Raw genomic sequence first — 19398 nt, forward strand, 5'->3', positions numbered from 1 at the left:
TTGTTCTTCAATCAAATAGAGCTAAGAAATAGCAATTAAGTCCAACAACATTAACATTAAACACAAGTTTCTAATGTACATACCATTGATAATACAGATCCCATCTTGGCTGAAGGTAGGGTAAGGAGTACTTCAACCATGAGATTAGGAGGACTGTGGTAGTACTCTTTTCCCCCAAGTCCTTGCTTTTCTATACCAAAAGCAGAAGGAGGTAACTGCATTCCCTTCAACTCAGAGGGTGGGAAAACTAGTACAATATAGCTAATAATGTTTAATATAATTCCTGAGCTACATTAATGGAGAGGAAGTTTTCTTACCCAAGATCATAGTAATTGTCAAAACCTGAGGGGCAAGAATTGTTGAAGAGAAAGGCAAGACGCAAGTTGTCAAAGGCAGAGACTCGGGGAAGAGAGGTGTCACCAAATAAATGGGGCCAGAAGCTAAAATGGGGTTGAATGGAGTCAATCATGTAAGAAATAAGATCAAAGAGCTTGGGCGTCCACAGACAGAGTCTGGATCACCCTCAGCAAGAGACAATACTCTGAGACCTCAGAGCACTAAGAGCTAGACTGACAGAGCAAAGAGAAGAGGAAACATGAAATTACTCATGGAATCAATGCTGGAGAGGCTCAGGAAATGTCATCATGATGAGTGACATCTACCAGGCATAACCTCATGCCAACCCTAAGTTAAGTGCTCTAAAAGTATCATTTCACTTAATCATTATAAACTCTGTAGGGGAAGCTGACCCCAGAGACCGAATCTTTGAACCATTCTACTACTATCTGAAGAAAATTTATGAACTCAGAATGGGTCCTTGTTAAGTGGTGGCTCTCTGACTGTTCTGAAAAAAAGAAGTGACTAACCCTAGAACCTCCTCTAGCTGTTACAGCAAATCATCTTACAGATGATGTGCTCCATAGTGGTGCCAGCCCTCTAATTGTCCTGTGGAAGAATAGTCAATGCCACATGCTAGCTAGAGGAATACAAAACCACCATTTCGTAGTTGAGAGCCCCCACTGAATCTGACCGGAAGTAAGTTCAGGGAAATCTTTTTGGTGCTTGAAAAATAAAGCCAAATGAAGAAGCACAGGAAAGGTGGACTCAAGATCCAAGGATATTTGTGGCCACATCCTCAAAATACCTCATCTTCCAGTTTGAGGACATGTTGGAAAGCGGCATTCATGTTTATAGGTCCTTAGGAATCTAATCCGCTACAGTACAAGGTTTTAATCAGTCAGGAATTTTTTTTTCACCATCCATTCTTGCTCTCTCTTTCCTTTTCCTTAAGATCTTCCACTACCTACAACCTTATTCTCTAACAAGGCCAAGAGTCCAAGAAAGTGTCTAGGATGCTAGCCTGCATTCTAGTTCTTCCAAAATAAAATTCCTATAAGCCACTATCTTAGAGTAGGCTCCATAGAAGCAGAGCCTAAGACAAGGATGCTTGCAGGTGGGATTTACTGGAGTGGGGGGGGGGGCTTTCCAATAGGGAATAAAACAAGAAAGACAGGGCAGAGAAAAGAGCTAAGCCAGTGCATGTTCTTAGCTGAAGCTTGACTTCAGTCTGATCTCATGGAGAGCTGTAGAACACAAAATGCACCATAGAGCCAGTCACCAATTGGAGCAAGACCAGTTTTCCTTCCCCATGCCAGTTAGCTCTTGGCAATGTGCTAAGAAGCAGAGTATGTGGAGCAGCATTATGTCCCAGGCAGGCAGATTCTATTCAGCCTGGGACAATCCTCCCAAGAAAAGGACAGCTCTTACTTGACTGTTTTCTATTTCATAGTTGTATTAGTTCTGTAATTTGTTCCCAGATGGGGTTTCAGACTTTCTATCACCCAATTCAGGCTATTTAAAGGTAGTGAAAACTTGCTTCGGTGGTTCAAAAATACAGCATTTCTTGGTAATCTGTCAAACTATTTACTTGGGTTCTGTTTTTTTTTTATCTTTATTTTTAAATATTGTAGAGAGAGCCACCAAACCTCTCCTGATTCAAAGAATTGCAGGACACACAAAAGCCTCTTTGTAATTCCTTTTGCATATTATACCATGTCTGTCTTCTCACAAGGTATAATTTGTTCTGCCTCCTTTAACTTTGACACCAGTGTAAATGAGGCCTATTTGTAGAGAAAGCAGAGAGTTGATAGCCATTAAATTTGAAGCATTACCTTTTCTTATTTGCAAGAGGAATGAAAATTATTATCTTACAGCCCCCAAATGGTACCTGTTTCAAGTGCTGAGTTTAAAGGGATAAGGAAATATTTCAATGTTGATTAAGAGTCAGGAAGGAGGAGAAGAAGTGGGAGATGGCAATGGAGTAGAAGGACCCTAGACTCACCTCATCCCGTGAATATAACTAGGTAACTATTCAATTCAATTATGCTAAATAACTCAGAGATAGATCTGAAGACTGGCAGAACAAACTCCACAACTAAAGATAGAGAAGAGACCACACTGAAGAAGGTAGGAAGTATGGAGATGCAGTTTGGGAGAGAAACAGATCTTAGCCACTGTGGTGGCAAGCCGGTGGGGTGGGGGACGGGGGTTGCTGTGGTCATACAGAATGGCAAAAGACAGAGTAACATAGAAGAGTGCACTGGGAAAATGAATCCCTATAGCAATTGGCTTAGAAAGCAAGAGTGCTCAAATTTCATGAGCTCTTGCAACCAGTGAGGAGTTTAAAAGTTCAGTGTGCTTGGCTCTGGGAGAGCTCGGAGGACATTGAGGCTTCTCTTGGAGAGATATTAGGCAAAACCCATTTATAGGCAGTGTGAAAACAGTGATCTGAAGAGCACCTGGGTACAGAGAGGGGACCTCTTCTTCTTAAAGCTATTACCCTCAAGAACAGGAGACATAGGTGAATTTCTTAACACAGAGAAACAGGTACAGAGACTTAGACAAAATAAGAAGACAGAGGAATTTGTCCCAAATAAAAGAACAGAACAAGATCATGACCAGAGATCAGGCAAAACAGATATAAGTTATTTGCCTGATGGAGAATTTAAAGCAATGAATATAAGGATACTCACTTGGTAAAAAAGTAGAGGACATCAGTGAAACCATTAACATGATGATAAAGGGTAACATAGCAGTGATAAAGGCTCAGTAAATGAAATGAGAAACACACTTGATTGAATGAACAGCAGGCTGGAAGAAACAGAGGAACAAACTAATGACCTGGAAGACAGAGTAATGGAAAATAATCAAGCTGGGCAAGAGGAAAAAAAAAAAAAGAAGAAAGAAAGAATTATGCAAAATGAGACTAGCCTCAGGGATCTCAGTGACTCCACCAAACATAATGATATTTATATTATAGGAGTCACAGAAGAAGAAGAGAAAAAAGGGCATAGAGAATTTATTCGGAGAAAAATAGCTGAAACTTCCCTTATCTGGGAAAGGAAACAGATATCTAGATCCAGAAGGCACAGAGACCCCCCCCCACCAACAAAATCAACAAAAGCAGATCCATACCACGGCAATTAAATGGCAAATTAAAATGGCAAAATATAGTCATAAAGAAAAAAAAATATTAAAAGCATTAAGACAAAAGGAGATAGTTACATACAAAGAAAACCCTATCAGGCTATCAGTGAATTTTTCAGCAGAAACTTTCCAAGCCAGAAAGGAGTGACATGATAATTCAAAGTGCTGAATGGGGAAAAAACCTACAGCCAAGAATACTCTGTCCAGCAAGGATTCCATTCAGAATAGAAGGAGAGATAAAGAGTTTCTCAAACAAACAAAAAAGAAGTTTACAAACACTAAACCAGCCCTGCCAGAAATTCAAAATGGAATTCATTGAGTGGCAAGGACAGATTAAAAATGACAATATGGGGCACCTGGGTGACTCAGTGGGTTAAAGCCTCTGCCTTCGGCTCAGGTCATGATCTCAGGGTCCTGGGATCGAGCCCCGCATCGGGCTCTCTGCTCAGCAGGAAGCCTGCTCCCTCTCTCTCTGCCTGCCTCTCTGCTTGCTTGTGATCTCTGTCTGTCAAATAAATAAAATATTTAAAAAAAATAAAATAAAAAAAATAAAAATGACAATATGAATGTAGGAAACACAAAGACAGTAAAAATTAATATTTCTCTAGAAAATCAGCCAAGGAACTCACAAAATAAGGATGTAAAATATACTTTCATATACTAAATATATACTAAATATATAAAACCTACTTCCCATATACTAAAAACATGGGAAGGAAAGGAGTAAAGAATGGGATCAAACGTAATGACTATCAATGTAATATTTACTGCTATATGCAGAAGAAGTTATACATAAAGCTAAATACTAGAAACATGGGAAGGAAGGGAGTAAAGAATGGGTTCAAATGTAAATGACTATCAATGCAATTTTTACTGCTATATACAAAAGAAGTTATATATAAAGCTAGTGGTTACTACAAATAAAAAGCCACTAATAAATATACAAAGAGTAAAGGAAAAGAAATCCTAATATATCACTAAAGAAAAACAGAAAACCATGAAAGAGAGAAAGACAGGATTTGGGGAAATCTTCAGCAACAATCATAAATCAAGTAATAAAATAGCAATAAATGCATATCTATCAATAATTACTTGGACTAAATGCAAATTACTTGGACTAAATGGACTAAACATTTCAATCAAAAGACACAGGGTGACATAAAGAGTGAAAAAACAAGACCCATCTACATGCTACCTGAAAGAGACTCATCCTAGATTTAAAGACATCAACAGATTGAAAGTGGGGGAATGGAGAAACATTCCTCATGCAAACGTATATCAAAAGAAAGCTGGAGTAGCAATATTTATAACAGACAAAATGGACTTTAAAACAAAGACTGTAACAAGAGACAAAGAAGAACATTATATAATCATGAAGAGGACAATTCAAGAAGATAAAACAATTCTAAATATTTATGCACCCAAATACAAAAAGAAGCTAATAACATAAGGAAATAACTGATAGTAATAAAATAATAGCAGGGGACTTACCACTCCATTTCCATTAGTGGATAGATCATCCAAACAGAAAATCAACGAAGAAACAATGATTTTGAGTGACACACTGGACCAGATGGATTTAACAACTAGTTATATGCAGAACATTCTATCCTAAGACAGCAGAATACACATTCTTTTCAAGAGCGCATGGAACAATCTCCTGAACAGATCACACATTAGGCCACAAAACAAGCCTCAACAAATTAAAAAAGATTGTAGTCTTACCATGCATCTTTTCTGACCACAGTGCTATGAAACTAGAAGTCAACCACAAGAAAAATTCTGGAAAGCCCAGAAATACATGGTGGTTAAAGAACAGGATACTAAACAATGAATGGGTCAACTAGGAAATCAAAGAAGAAATAAAAAATTACTTGAAACAAATGAAAATGAAAGCACAATAGTTCAAAACCTTTGGGACTCTGCAAGAGCGGTTCTAAGAAGGAAGTATATAGCAATACAGGCCTACTCAAGAAGCAAGAAAAATCGCATATGAACAATTTAACCTTACACCTAAAGGAGCCAGAAAAAAAAAAAACCAGCAAAACCTAAAACTAGCAGAAGGAAGAGCATAGTAAAGATTAGAGCAGAAATAAATGATATAGAAGCTAATAGATCAATGAAACCAGCAGCTGAGTCTTTGAAAAAAATCAATAAAATTGATAAACCTCTAACCAGACATATCTAGATAGAAGGAAAAAGACCTAAATAAAATCACAAATGAGAGAAGGAAAAAAACAACCAACACCACAGAAATACAAACAATTATAACAGAAAATTATGCAAAACTATATGCCAACAAATTGGACAACCTGGAAGAAATGGATAAATTCCTAGAAACATATAAACTAACAAAATTGGCAGGAATTTTGTTAACAGGAAGAAATGTGAAATTTGAACAGGCCAATAACCAGCAAAGAAATTGAATCAATAATCCAAAAGCTCTCAACAAACAAAAGTCCAGCATCAGACAGCTTCATAAGAAAATTCCACCAAATATTTAAGGAAGAGTTAATACCTATTCTTCTCAATCTATACCAAGAAGTAGAAAAGGAAGGAAAATTTCCAAATTCATTCTGAGGCCAGCATTACCCTGATACCCAAACCAGATAAAGACACCACAAAAAAAAAAAAAAAAAAAAAAAGAGAGAGAGAGAGAGAACTACAGACCAATATCTCTGATGAACATAGATGCAAAAATTCTCAACAGATTAATGGCAAACCAAAAAAACCCAATACATGGGAAAAAAAAAACAAACCTCATTCACCACAATCAAGAGGGATTTATTCCTGGGTTGGAAGTGTTGTCCAATATTTGCAATCAATCAACATGATACATCACATTAATAAAAGAAAGGATAAGAACCATATGGTCATTTCAAGAGATGCAGAAAAAGCCTTTGACAAAGTACAACATCTATTCATGAGAAAAACCATCAACAAAGTAGATTTACAAGGGATATACCTCAACATGGTAAAGGTCATATATGAAAAGCCCACAGTTAACATCACCATACTCAACGGAGAAAAACCAAGAACTTTCCACCCAAGGTTAGGAGCAAGACAAGGATGTCCATTTTCACCACTTTTATTCAATATAGCACTGGAAGTCCTAGCCACAGCAATCAGACAACAGAAAGAAATAAAAGGCATCCAAACTGGTAAGGAGGAAATAAAACTTTCACTATTTGCAGATGATGTGATACGATAGGTAGAAAACCCGAAAGCTCCACCAAAAAACTGCTAGAACTGATTCAGTAAAGTTGCAGGATACAAAATCAATGTACGGAAATCTGTTGTATTTTTATATACATATAATGAAGCAGCAGATAGAAATTAAGGTATCAACTCCATTTACAACTGTACAAAAAATAATAAGATACCTAGGAATAAACCTAACTAAAGAGGTAAAAGATCTATACTCTGAAAACTAGAAAACATTGAAGAAAAAAACTGAAGATGAAACAAAGTAATGGAAAGACATTCCATGTTCGTGGATTGGAAGAATAAATATTGTCAAAATGTCTGTATTACCCACAGCAACCTACACATTTAAAGCAATCCCTACTGAAATACCAATAGCAATTTTCACAGTACTAGAACAAACAATCCTAAAATTTGTATGGAATCACAAAAGACCCTGAATAACCAAAGCAACCTTGAGGAAAAAAAAAAAAAAAAAAAGCAAAGCTGGCATCATAATTTTCGACTTCAAGTTATATTACAAAGCTATAGTCATCAAGACAGTATGGTACAGGCACAAAAACAGACACATAGATCAATAGAACAGAACAGAAAATCCAGAAATAAACCCAATTATATGGTCAATTAATCTCCAACGAAGCAGGAAAGAATATGAAAAGGGAAAAAGACTGTCTCTTCAACAAATGGTATTGGGAAAACTGAACAGCAACATGGAAAAGAATGAAACTGGACCACTTTCTTATACCATACACAAAAATAAATTAAAAATGGATTAAAGGCCTAAATGTGAGACCTAAAACCATAAAAGTCCTAGAAGAGAGCACAGGGAGTAACTTCTCCATCAACCATAACAATTTCTTTTTAAATATATCTCCTGAGGCAAGGGAAACAAAATAAAAAATGAACTGTTGGGACTATGTCAAAATAAAAAGCTTCTGCACAGCAAAGGAAATAATCAACAAAACTAAAAGGCAGCCTACAGAATGGAAGAAGATGTTTGCAAATGACATATCAGATAAAGGGTTAGTATCCAAAATATATAAAGAACTTGTAAAACTGAACACCCAAAACATGAATAATCTAATTTAAAAATGGGTAGAAGATATAAACAGACATTTCTCCAAAGAGGACATACAGATGGCCAACAGAAAAGATGCTCATCGTCACTTATCATCAGGGAAATGCAAATCAAAACTACAATGAGCTATCACTTCACAGCTGTCAGAATGACTAAAATCAACAACACAAGGAACAACAGGTGTTGGCAAGGATGTGGAGAAAAATTAACCCTCACACACTGTTGGTGGTAATACCAACTGGGGCAGCCACTGTGGAAAACAGTATGGAGGTTGCTCAGAAAGTTAAAAATCAAACTACCCTATGATCCAGCAATCACATTACTGGGTATTTATACAAAGAATACAAAAGCACTAATTCAAAGGGATAACTGCACTCCAATGGTTATCATTTATAGCAGCATTATTTATAGTAGCCAATATATGGAAGTAGCCCAAGTATCCACTGAGTGATGAACGGATAAAGAGGATATAGTATATATATAAGATGAAATAATACTCAAAAAATAAAATAAATTTATTTTATAAAAAATAAAATGAAATGAAATGTTACTCAGCCATTAAAAAGAATGAAATCTTGCCATTTGCAATGACATGGACGAACCTAGAGAATATAATGCTAAGTGAAATGAATCAGTCAGAGAAAGAAAAACACTATATGATTTCACCCATCTGTGGAATTTAAGAAACAAAACAAATGAGCAAAGAGAAAAAAGGAGAGAGAAAGACAAACCAAGAAATGGACTCTTAATCACAGAGAACAAATTGATGGTTACCAGAAGGGAGGTGGGTGGGGGTATGGGTGAAATGGGTGATAGGGATTAAGGAGTGCACTTGTCATGATGAGCACTATGTGAATAAAATAAGAACTTAAAAAAGGAAAGAAGGATTTGGGGAAGGAACCAAGAAGGAAAGAGCAATGAGTTATCTGCGTCTAGGAAAACATTCCAAGAAATACAAATATATGGAGTAGGGACTTATTTGTTTGGTTTAAAAAGCAAAATTTAAATATCAAGTTGGATAGTTTCAGCTTTTGAACTAACTCAACATGTAGCATCTAGCAGAAATAAGTGGCTTCATCATATATGAGCTTTGGAGTCTGTCAAATTCTGACCTTCCCACTCCAAAGGCTGTGTGATCCACTCACTGTATGATTCTGAATGAATTTCTCAATCTCAGACACTTATTCCTCATCTGGTGAAATGGTGATAATAATACATACTTCTTAGGGTTAATTCAAGTGAATTAAGTGAGAAAATATACCTATGGAGCTTAGGAATAGAAAAGTAGAAATACAATTAGGCCATCAGGAAGAGATTAGATCCAGTATGTTTTCAGTTCCTCTGAGAAGGAGTTACCAACATGAGATCAGTTGTACAAGAGTTTAATGGAGGAAATGCCCATAAGAGGAGTAGGGAAGGGATTGCTGAAGAAGACAGGAAGCACCTTTGGACCATGATGCATGTCTGGTGCACGTGGAGGAGAGGAGGAAGGAAATATAACTGGGCAGGAAGAGCCTTAGACTGCAGTGCAATTCCAAGAATGTCTTGAGCAGGTCAAGTCTTTGGACCAGTTTCCTGGCTGAGGAGTCTCAGGTGTTGCAGGAATGGCCTATGTTTCAGTCCTGCTGTGCACATTGTCAGGGAACAGGCTGGGGGTGGGGGGAGGCTTGATACTAACGTGGCGGTACATCCAGAGGGAAAACAGCTGGAGCCATCAGCCCATTTTGCCCCCCACAGCAAGAGATTTGGGGAACATACTTTCATGGCCACCAGAACCAGGAATCAATGGCCTTGGGAAACCTGGGAGCTTCCTTCTCTGTGTGTCTTTTTCTGCTTTTTCTGTGTTTTGCTCTTTCTCTTTTCACACTTGCTGCTTCTGTTCTCCTGTGTGACACACAAGACAGGAAATAACACTCCATTCTCAGTTCCCCATCAAATGGGCCCAGCTGGCCAAAAATTAGCCACCTCTACTGTGTGTCTCGATTCCCAATATCCTGGAAAGAGAGAGCAATTGGCCGCACTTGGGCCGTATTCATAACTGGGCCAATGAGCTACATATGGAGAGAGTAAGATCATAGCATCATGGACATGGGGTAACAGGTTGTAATTTCCAGAAACATGGGGACAGGGGCGGAGACCAGTACTAAACAGACAATTTAGTCATAAAATATTCAACAAAGGGTACCAGTATTCCTCGTGCAGTCACTCTAAAATACTTTCCAGCATAAATAGTGCGACATTACAGAAGTGCTAACTAGCTTAAGCTCTGACTCTGAGCAGTCAACTGCCTTAACAGAGTACCTATAGTCCCAAGATGGCCAGCTAGCCCTATATCAGAAATGCTGCATTCCAGAGGAGTCAACAGCCCGTGCTTCAGCAGCCCAAATAGCAACCAATTCCCACAGTTTTGTTAATTAGCAAAGTGATGTCAGACATAGGTTTTTATTATGAAAACAGTGACTTAATTAGCATGATAAATGTTAGAAATGGGCTTTCACTGGTAAAAATTAAAAGTATTTAAATATATGGATTCCTCCCCCAAAAATATAAAAAATAAAACAAGATGAAATCAGAGAAGGAAACAAGCCATAAGAGACTCTTATGCATAGAAAACAAAAGGAGAGTTGCTGGAGGGGAGAGGAGTGCAGGGGTGGGTGACTGGATGATGGACATTAAGGACGGCACATGATATCATGATATAATGAGCCCTGGGTGATTAATCACTGATTTCTACCTCTGAAACCAATAATACATTATATGTTAATTGGATTTAAATAAAAATAAATTTTTAAAAAATTAAAAAAGACAAAAAACAAAAAAATAAATGGTTTGATAGGAAACAAACAGCGGGTTGCTGGAGGGTAAGGGGTTAGGGGTAGGAGGTAACTGGATGATGGACATAAAGGAGGGTATGTGATGTGATGAGCACTGGGTATTATATAAGACTGATGAATCACTGACCTCTACCTCCGAAACTAATAATATACTGTATGTTGATTAATTGAATCTAAATTAAAAATAAAATGAAATATATGGATTGGCTGAACTGCTTGAGAGATACACCCTTCTATTGCTTGAGTAAGGTGCAAGAATCTAGTTATGCTGTTGCCTGCACCCTTAAGAATGACTTGTGATCCCTAAATGGTCCTGTGTCCAGCCATTGGTTAGGAGGTGCTCTGGTCTGAATGTCTGTGTCCCAACAAAATTCATATGTTAAAATTCCAATGCCCAGTGTGATGGTATTAGGAGGTGGGGCCTTTGGGAATTGCTTAGGTCATGACAGTGGAGCCCTCATGAATGGGATTAGTGTTCTTATAAAAGAGACTTCCCAGGGTTCTCTCACCCCTTCTACCATGTGAAGATAGAGTGAGAAGTCAGCAGTCTGCAATCAGGAGCCCCTGACCATGCTGGCACCCTGATCTTGGACTTCAGCCTCCAGAACTCTAAGATAGAAATTTCTGTCAATTATATGCCACCCAGTCTTTGGTATTTTGTTAACGCAGCCTCAACAGACTAAAACAAGAAGATTCTGGTTTCCTGAGAGATCCATGACTTTACTGACCTTAAAGAACTGTTGGGTGAGTGCTACCTGATACGTGTTTGTTCACAAATAACTGTATGTGTGGCTGGGTTTGGTCTGAGTCTCACTTCCACGTCACAGGGAAGTCAGGTTGCGGGGAAATCACAGTCCTCACCCATCTCAGACTTTTCTGGTGTCTGCCCTTACCACTCGCAAAAGAACTTTAGGGTTGGAATGTGACTAGACTCACTTTGGTCAGGTTGCAAAAGTAATAAGAAAGCAATGAAATCACTAGTTCCTCTTCAAAGCTCCCGAAGCCCTGCTTCCCATCTGGAATCAACCGTGGGTCCCCGAATGTAAACACATCAGCTGTCACTCTCCTTGGTAACATGAGAGTTGTTTGTCTTCTAAATGCATGGTTATCCTCCCAATATTGTACTAGTTAAGAACTGGGGAACATATCTTGGCCGCCTACACTTCGTGCCCTGCTCATAAGACATTGTCACCAAAAATTCTGGACTAAATGAATGAATGGGTGAAAGAATTGGCATCCCACACTGGTCTGTGTGCATTCTTGTCACCTCTATGGCACACATGCTCTCTCTAGTTTTAGATCCCTCCCCAGCTTAAGATTGACCTTGTTTTCCCCTCCTTCCGTTTTCCAGAGCCCCTGCCCCTCTAACCTATGGCGGAGAATCATACCCCCTTCAGAACAGTAGAACCAACAGCTCTAGCTTGGGTGAACCAACTCTGAGGATCGGGAGCCACCCTGAAGTGACTGTACCTGGAGAGCTTAGAAATACATGGACCCCTGGCATAAATTCTGAATCAAATTGTCTAGGGTGGGAACCCAGCCCTGCTATTGTAACAAAAGCTTACGCAGCTGACTCTAGTATAGCCGGGATTGAGAACCCTTCGTCTGGCTCTCATGTCACCAGAATCCCACACCTAACAACCTTTGCATTCTTTGACCTCAAGCAGAGTGGCTCATACTTTTGAAAACCCAGAGGATGGTGATTTCAGCAAGATCAGTTTCTTCTCCTAAGGAGAGCTCTGAAATTCTAGGACCCTGTGACCACAGCCCATGTGGCAGAGCTGGAAACATGTCTAGTGAGAACCTTCAGATCTTGGTCTAACTCATGTTCCACCATGTTTGCTGCTGTATTCCAGCTGTGGTGAAGACCTATGGCAAGCGGTGATGAGGTACGTGGGCTGTGATGTGCATGGCAAGGGCATACAGTAGGGAGAAGTGCTAGAAACATGGCAGAAACACCAGCAACTCCATTGAGGCAGGGCAGGGGGTGATGAAATTTGGACAAAACACGTTTATGGTTCAAAGCTGACTCCCAGCCTAAAATAGATCACGGTACCTCATAATGAGTGTGGTGATAGCCAGTTTGTGTCATCTCCTTTTGCTTTGGGCACAAAGGGACCAACCATGCAGAATCTGCCCAATTAGGAAAGTAGGAAGTTGTTGCCTTTTTAGTCAACTCTAGGCAGTGCTGTTTCCACAAATACTGCTTCCTCTATCACCCCATCCAGCCCTCTGGAAGCCATGATTTGTATTAATTTTCAAGAAGATTCTGAGAGGAAAGAGTAAAGAATTTTTGTTATTTCCTTTAAACACACACACACACACACACACACACACACACACACACACACAAACCAGCATTCTCACTCTAGACAACTCACTATGGAAGGCCTCTACAATCAGGTTTTTGACTTTCCAAGAAAAACCTCTACACCTTGCTTCTGCCGCAACAGTATCTCAAACTGGAACAAACCAGGCTCTCTCCCCATCAAACAAGCCTGGAGCTGTGTGTACTCAGTACCTCTCACATTCAACACACATGTGTGTGCATGTACACACACATACAGGCCTCAGAGGTTTGATATTTAATCATAGTGAAGAACAATTCTACAAAGTATAGAAGGTTTTTAATATCCCTGGTCCACACCCCCTAAGTGCCAGCAGCTTCCCCAGTTGCTGTAATACCCCTATATCCCAATGTCCCCCCTGTAGGGCTGTACTGCCCTCAGAAAGTGAACCACGAGTTGGCTCTGTGCTGGGTATTTGCCTTCACTCTGTAGTCAGCTGTTCTCAACTTTGGGGAGATTTCAAAATCCCTCACAGCTGGGTGCCTCCTCCAGATTTTCTGACATAATTGGTTTAAACTGCCCCAGGTGATTCAGATGTTAGTGAGGTCAGGCTTGCCAGAGCTGTGTCCACAGGTCTGGGACTCTCTGTAATGGAGGTTTTGACCAGCATCTCCCACTTGGGTAGACAGACTGGCAGAGCACAAGCCAAAGGAGGAGTTTTGAGTCAGGCTAACATTCCACTTCCTTCACTAGGTCCACAACAGAGGATCTAACATCCACTTGGCTATTCTGCGTCACGTCCCCTGTCTGCAGAGTGATGTATGGGGCAGTGAGACACTACCTGCTAAAGGAAGCAGCCCCTGGCTTGTCCTCTCCATGAGACACTGTAAAAGGGGAAACGGAAGATGTGAATACGCTGTTTGGCCCAGAGAAAGGGAGTAGAAGGGATATCTGGCTTGGAAGCAGGAGTCCCTCAGACTACCCTAGGCTTTCTGGGAAGGACTGTCGCTGACAATGTGCCTGTCAATGTCTCTAGGTAGACCTGCTTAATTATCGTGGCATTTAGCTAACCCCCACTGGGTTCTTTAATGAATGTCTCCTCCTTCATGGGTCCTGGGAGACTCCACTCCTCTGTTCTCACTTATGTGGCTGGGGTTTCCTGGGAAGCTTGTTTAGTAAGGCAGCAAAGATAAATATTTTTCTCAGAAAAATTCTGTTTTGTTTTGTTCTATTTAAATCTCACTATCTCAAAGTCTTTTTGCTATTGTTTTAAGAGGTAGAAAAGCTTGGATTCTATAGAAGTGAGCCAGTCTTTCAAGAAGACAGCCGAGCGAGCATACCTGTGGTTGGCTTCTGACACAAAGTTCTCTTTTATTTGTAAGACACACCAGGAATGCCAAAAAACATGGGGGCAGGAAGAGCTCTGCATTTTCCAAGTGCCATGATGTATATACTCCCATGGTGGCTGATTTTCAGCTACTAACATTTTGGAGAACTGGCTGTTTCTCATCCTCTCAAACATGTACACAATGGGAAGCCCCTTATGATAAACCAACTGACATCTCAAAGTCACATTATCTAAATACTGGATATGCACCCTGTGAGAGGGTGGTGGAGTATCTGACCACAGGTTGGGAAGAAAGACACTCAGCCTCTCTGAGAAGAGGTCCTGGGAAGACTGAAAATGGTGAGGCCACAGATGTGCCGAACAGAGACGCTGAGCGGGGCTTGGAGAGGGAAAGCAAAATGCCATCCACAGAGCAAGGCACCAAGCCCCAATAAGGTCCTCAGTGTAATTAGCCCCTCTCTTCTCATTAGAAGAAAGAGGTGGCAGACAACTTATTTCAAAATAGTCCAGGGAAAGAAGCACAAAACTAGGCAGAAGGACTGGGGTTGATTCTCGCTGAGTCAGTGAGCAACATGGTAGGACCAGGGGGGCCCTACCTGTTCAGCTGCGTGGGTATAGGGGCTATCTGCAAGGATTGGAGCAGCACAGGGAAGTTTGGCCTCCATGTGCAGATAAGGAACATGATGGTTGTTGACTGCTATTTCTTTCTTTCTTTTTTTTTTTTAATTTATTTATTTGACAGACAGAGATCACAAGCAGGCAGAGAGGCAGGCAGAGAGAGAGGAAGGGAAGCAGGCTCCCTGCCAAGCAGAGAGCCCCATGTGGGGCTTGATCCCAGGACCCTGAGATCATGACCCGAACCAAAGGCAGAGGCTCTAACCCACTGAGCCACCCAGGTGCCCCGACTGCTATTTCTTAAGGTTCACTGCTTCACTGCATTGCCGTTCAGATAACACTCTTTCTACAAAATGAGCCAGAGAGAAAAAAGAGGTAAAACAAAAATTCATATACTCTTGCTTTAGGCAATCAGTGAAGGCTCTACAGTAGAATACAACAAGTGAATGAATATACACGAAATACTGAAAGAGCAATTACTACACACCAGGCACTTTATATATCAACATTTAATCCTCAGGACCGTTCTATGAGGTAGGTGCCAATATTAATCCCATTTTATAATTAAGAAAAATGAAGCACAGACTACTGAAGTAACTTGCCCAAGTTCACACACTAGTGAGTGGCAGAGTGAGTTTGAAGCCTCATGGTAGTGTGGCTCAGAGTATGGTCTCTACTGTGGATGAGATCTCTCCTCGTAATTACTTAGCCCTGGGATTGCACATTCTGGGCATTTGCACGTTATCCTGGTTTTCTTTTTGACTGTGGGCTTCTCCAGGTGTCTGTCTCATCAAAAGTGTCAGGAGAAGCCATTTCTGGACTCATTGTGATATTGTGGGGCAGAGGTACTATTTGGTTGGGACTTCTGGACCCTGACTTTGCTTTCACCTCCTAAAGGAAGAAAGAGCCTTGCCAATGTCAAGTTCACCCAAGAACCAGGAGAGGGAATGTAGATTGAGAGTGCAAATTCTTCCCAATGGGGCAAAAAGAGAGGTTTCCAGATCAACCCAGACTTTGGCAGACCATTTCCTTGCAGTCCAAGTGTTCCCCTGCAGACTCAGGGGCCAAGGGGTGTCTGCTGAGGAATGCTGTTCCCATTTACATGACTAACTCTCTTCTGGAGAAAATAAAATATGACCTTAGCTAATTAAGTTAGGGATTTTATTTAAACCTACATCCACACCAGAACATTGAAGTCATAAGTATTTGTTGGTGAAGGAACAAATGAATGAATGAACAAATGGTGGGTTCCCTCTGCTGCTTGGTCCTACTGGGGAAAGTCACTGCTAGTGACTCACTCCAGAGAGTTCTCCTCCTAGACTACAAATCCTCTTCCTCCAGAGCCCTAGGTCTCCTCAACCGACTGCTGGGTACTCTTTAGAACTGGCTCCTCAAGACTGTATCCTGTGACTTTGTCCCCCTCTCAGTCCCATGCTTTCCTATGTGGGGGCAGAAATCTCACAAGGGCCTAGTGTGTGGCTAGACCTCCAGGTTTCACATCTCTGAGGTTTTCCATTCCCAGCCCCACAGTCACACACTCTCCCCCAGGACAGGAGAGGAATGCTGCCCACCCTCATCCCCACCCAACCTGCCTGGGTTTCCTTCAGTAAGGTCAGATTCCACAGAATTCAGACTCAGATGAGGATTCATTTTTTCATGCATCACCTTTAAGCCCAAAACAATATTTTCCCCCTCTTTTCTACAAAAGAGGAATTACTCTTTTTTTTCTGTTTCAGTCTTGTTTTGTTTGATTTTTCCCTCAAAAAAGAAGAACTAAAATGTAAATCCTTTGTAATAATATATGATCAAAGGGCTCAAAGAGCTCATGGACATATTTTCTGAAGAAATAAGAAATATGACTGCTTACCCAAAAGAACCCCTGACACACTATGACAGGAGACTTGGGATGTCCAAATATGAAATTATTATTGTAGTTTTTCTGCTATTTGGCTGAACTATTTCCTGTCTCTATATCAAGGCATCCTATTAGCCTCCGGGTGCACTCCACGATTGTTTCAAACAAGTGCGATATGGCCCAGCACCGAATTTGAAGCTGTTAGCATGCGCAGATGGTCCTGAGCAGGGCCCTGGCTGGGGGTGAGGAACAGAAACAAAGTTGAGTGCAGCAGCTTACAAGATGCCACAGATGCATTTTTGAAACCTGTCCAGTGACGAGTGTTACAAGAAATGCCCCCAGAGCTGCACTCATTCTAGGGAAAACGTTTTTAATTAAAGAGATTTTCAATAGCTCCTATCTTGGGAAGGTCCGCTGAATTTAGGAATGGAAAGTTACTGGGCTAGCTCATAGGAGAGAGAAAAGATGCAAATGATTGAAAGTTCAAAATGTGGCTTTAAAAAGGCAGGCCTCGGGATGGGATTACAAGGGTCCTGACTTGGGATTTGAAGACCTGATCGTTCTCATTCTGCTTGTATCTAACTGGTCAGCTGCTAGCTGTCTCTGAGGCTCAGTTTTCCTGTCTAGTACATGGCATTAGACCAGCACCATGCCGGGCACATCACAGATATTCAAGTAATGATCCTGGAAGGGGGGAAGGGAGGGAGGGAGGGGTTCTCAAGCACTGCTGCAGAATCAAATTAAAATGAACATAACCTCTCCTTACCATATTCACTTTCTAAAGCCCCAAGATCCCAATCTAAGCCCCCTCAAGGAGGGGTGAGGGCACTGCCCTAGGAATAGTAGCTCCATGGGCACTTCCGATAAGTTGGAGAGGGAGGAAGTACCCCAGATCATGAACCACTTATGGGAAGAATGAATTATGGGTGCAGAGTCCCTCCTTCCCCAGTTAGTGCAACAGGGCTCAAAACTTCTTCCAAGCCCTCCTTTACCCCCAGGTTATGCAGTATTGCCCATGGCCCCAAACTTCAGTCTTCCCTGCCTATGTCCCCTGCCCTCCCTCTTACTAGTGAGCCAGATCAGAGCTATTTCTTGACAAGTCCTTGGTCACCAGCAAAGCAATGACCTTGCTTTCTAATGCTCAAGGACATCCCTGTTTAGGAGGACAACCTCTCACAACCTGCCTCCAGAAGCATCCTTCCTCCAGGAATCAGCCCAACAGAAAGAGGCAGGGGTCTCAGCTTTTACACCTTTGCTCTTCCTTGCATCCTTTTGGGTCCCACAGTTCCTGGAACAATGATGCATGCATCTTCCTCTTCCTCTCAACATTAGGAGACATGAACAAAGATTAGGAGTGTCTGAAGATTCACAGCCTTTCTTCCCTCCCTCCTCTTCCCTTCAGTTATAAGAAGGTCTGGTGTTGCCAGCCAGACATCCTCCTCTTTCTCTCTCCATCTCCCCTCCCACTTTTTGTACACACTGGGTCATGAGTAGGAGAATAAGATGTGTAGAAGATTCACATTGCAAAGGAAAAGGGAAGAAAAAATTTAAATCAAAAAAGAAAAAAGAAAAACAGATCTAAAGTGATTGGTAATCACTTTAAACACAAGCAAAATTGATAAGGTGGAAAGAAGAAAAGTGGAGGTTTAGGAAGTGTGGGCTTAAGAGTTGGGGAGTAGAAAAGGGAGGTTCAGGGATTAGCTGTGTCATGTGTAGGATTACTTGAGAGAGGCAGAGAGAGGGGGACAGAGGAGGAATGTGCTGCATTAAGAATATACTTCCTCCGTAGAATGAGTAAAGGTTTGAATTACTTTTCATGACTTTATGACAGCTGCAATGTGTGTCACTGAATATGAATCAGCACCAAGATAGCTCATGGACAGAGCTCCTTATATATTGAGGACAATTACTCACTCCACGGTGGCCTTTTCCCCAAGCTGGTTCCTGCATGTTTCTTCCCTGCCCCTGACCTATACAAGTACTTGTTTATGGATCCATTTCTCCTCCCCCAAAATATGAACATAAGTCACTTATCCTTGTCCCAGGCATCCTAGAGTTTTGCAAAAGTCCTCATTACTTGGGAATATGGGTATTCCCTTTTCCTACTTTTGGAAACCCCTTTCCCTCCCATCCAATCCCAAATTCCTACTCTAGTAATTCAGCACCAGTAAAGGATGGAGGGAATTGGAGATGCTGGTGACCAGGAGGGGAAGGGAAGTAACTAAATTACTATTTCCTCAGTGTCAACATCAATATCTGTAAATGGAAGATTCAGAAGATTGCTTTCTCTTTAAAATGGGGATAAGCAAGTCCTTTCACTCTGTAAAAGACTATCATCTCAGAAGCCTCAGGTAGAAAAGGGGTTTGGGGAACATGCAAGAAGGTGGTGTTCCACCTGCGTGCTGCAAAGGCCTATTTTAGAGCATTTCCTATCTGTGAAATTCTCAAACTCTCTTCCAATTCTTAGCCAGCAATGTCGATTAAGTGGATAACTTGAAGACAAGCAGTCCCACACAATTTCCATCAAAAGGCAATTTGCTGCTTTCATAACAGCAGGGATAGCTACTAGTAGTTAGAAAGGCAGAAGTGGCTCATCTATCTTTGGGGATAATTTATATAACTTGGATGACGTGTAATTTAACACCCAAAAGGATGGTGATTTAATACCCCAGATTTTTTTCTTAATGCTA

Source organism: Meles meles, chromosome 10 (genome assembly GCF_922984935.1).
Source record: "Meles meles chromosome 10, mMelMel3.1 paternal haplotype, whole genome shotgun sequence".
In the NCBI taxonomy this organism is placed as follows: domain Eukaryota; kingdom Metazoa; phylum Chordata; class Mammalia; order Carnivora; family Mustelidae; genus Meles; species Meles meles.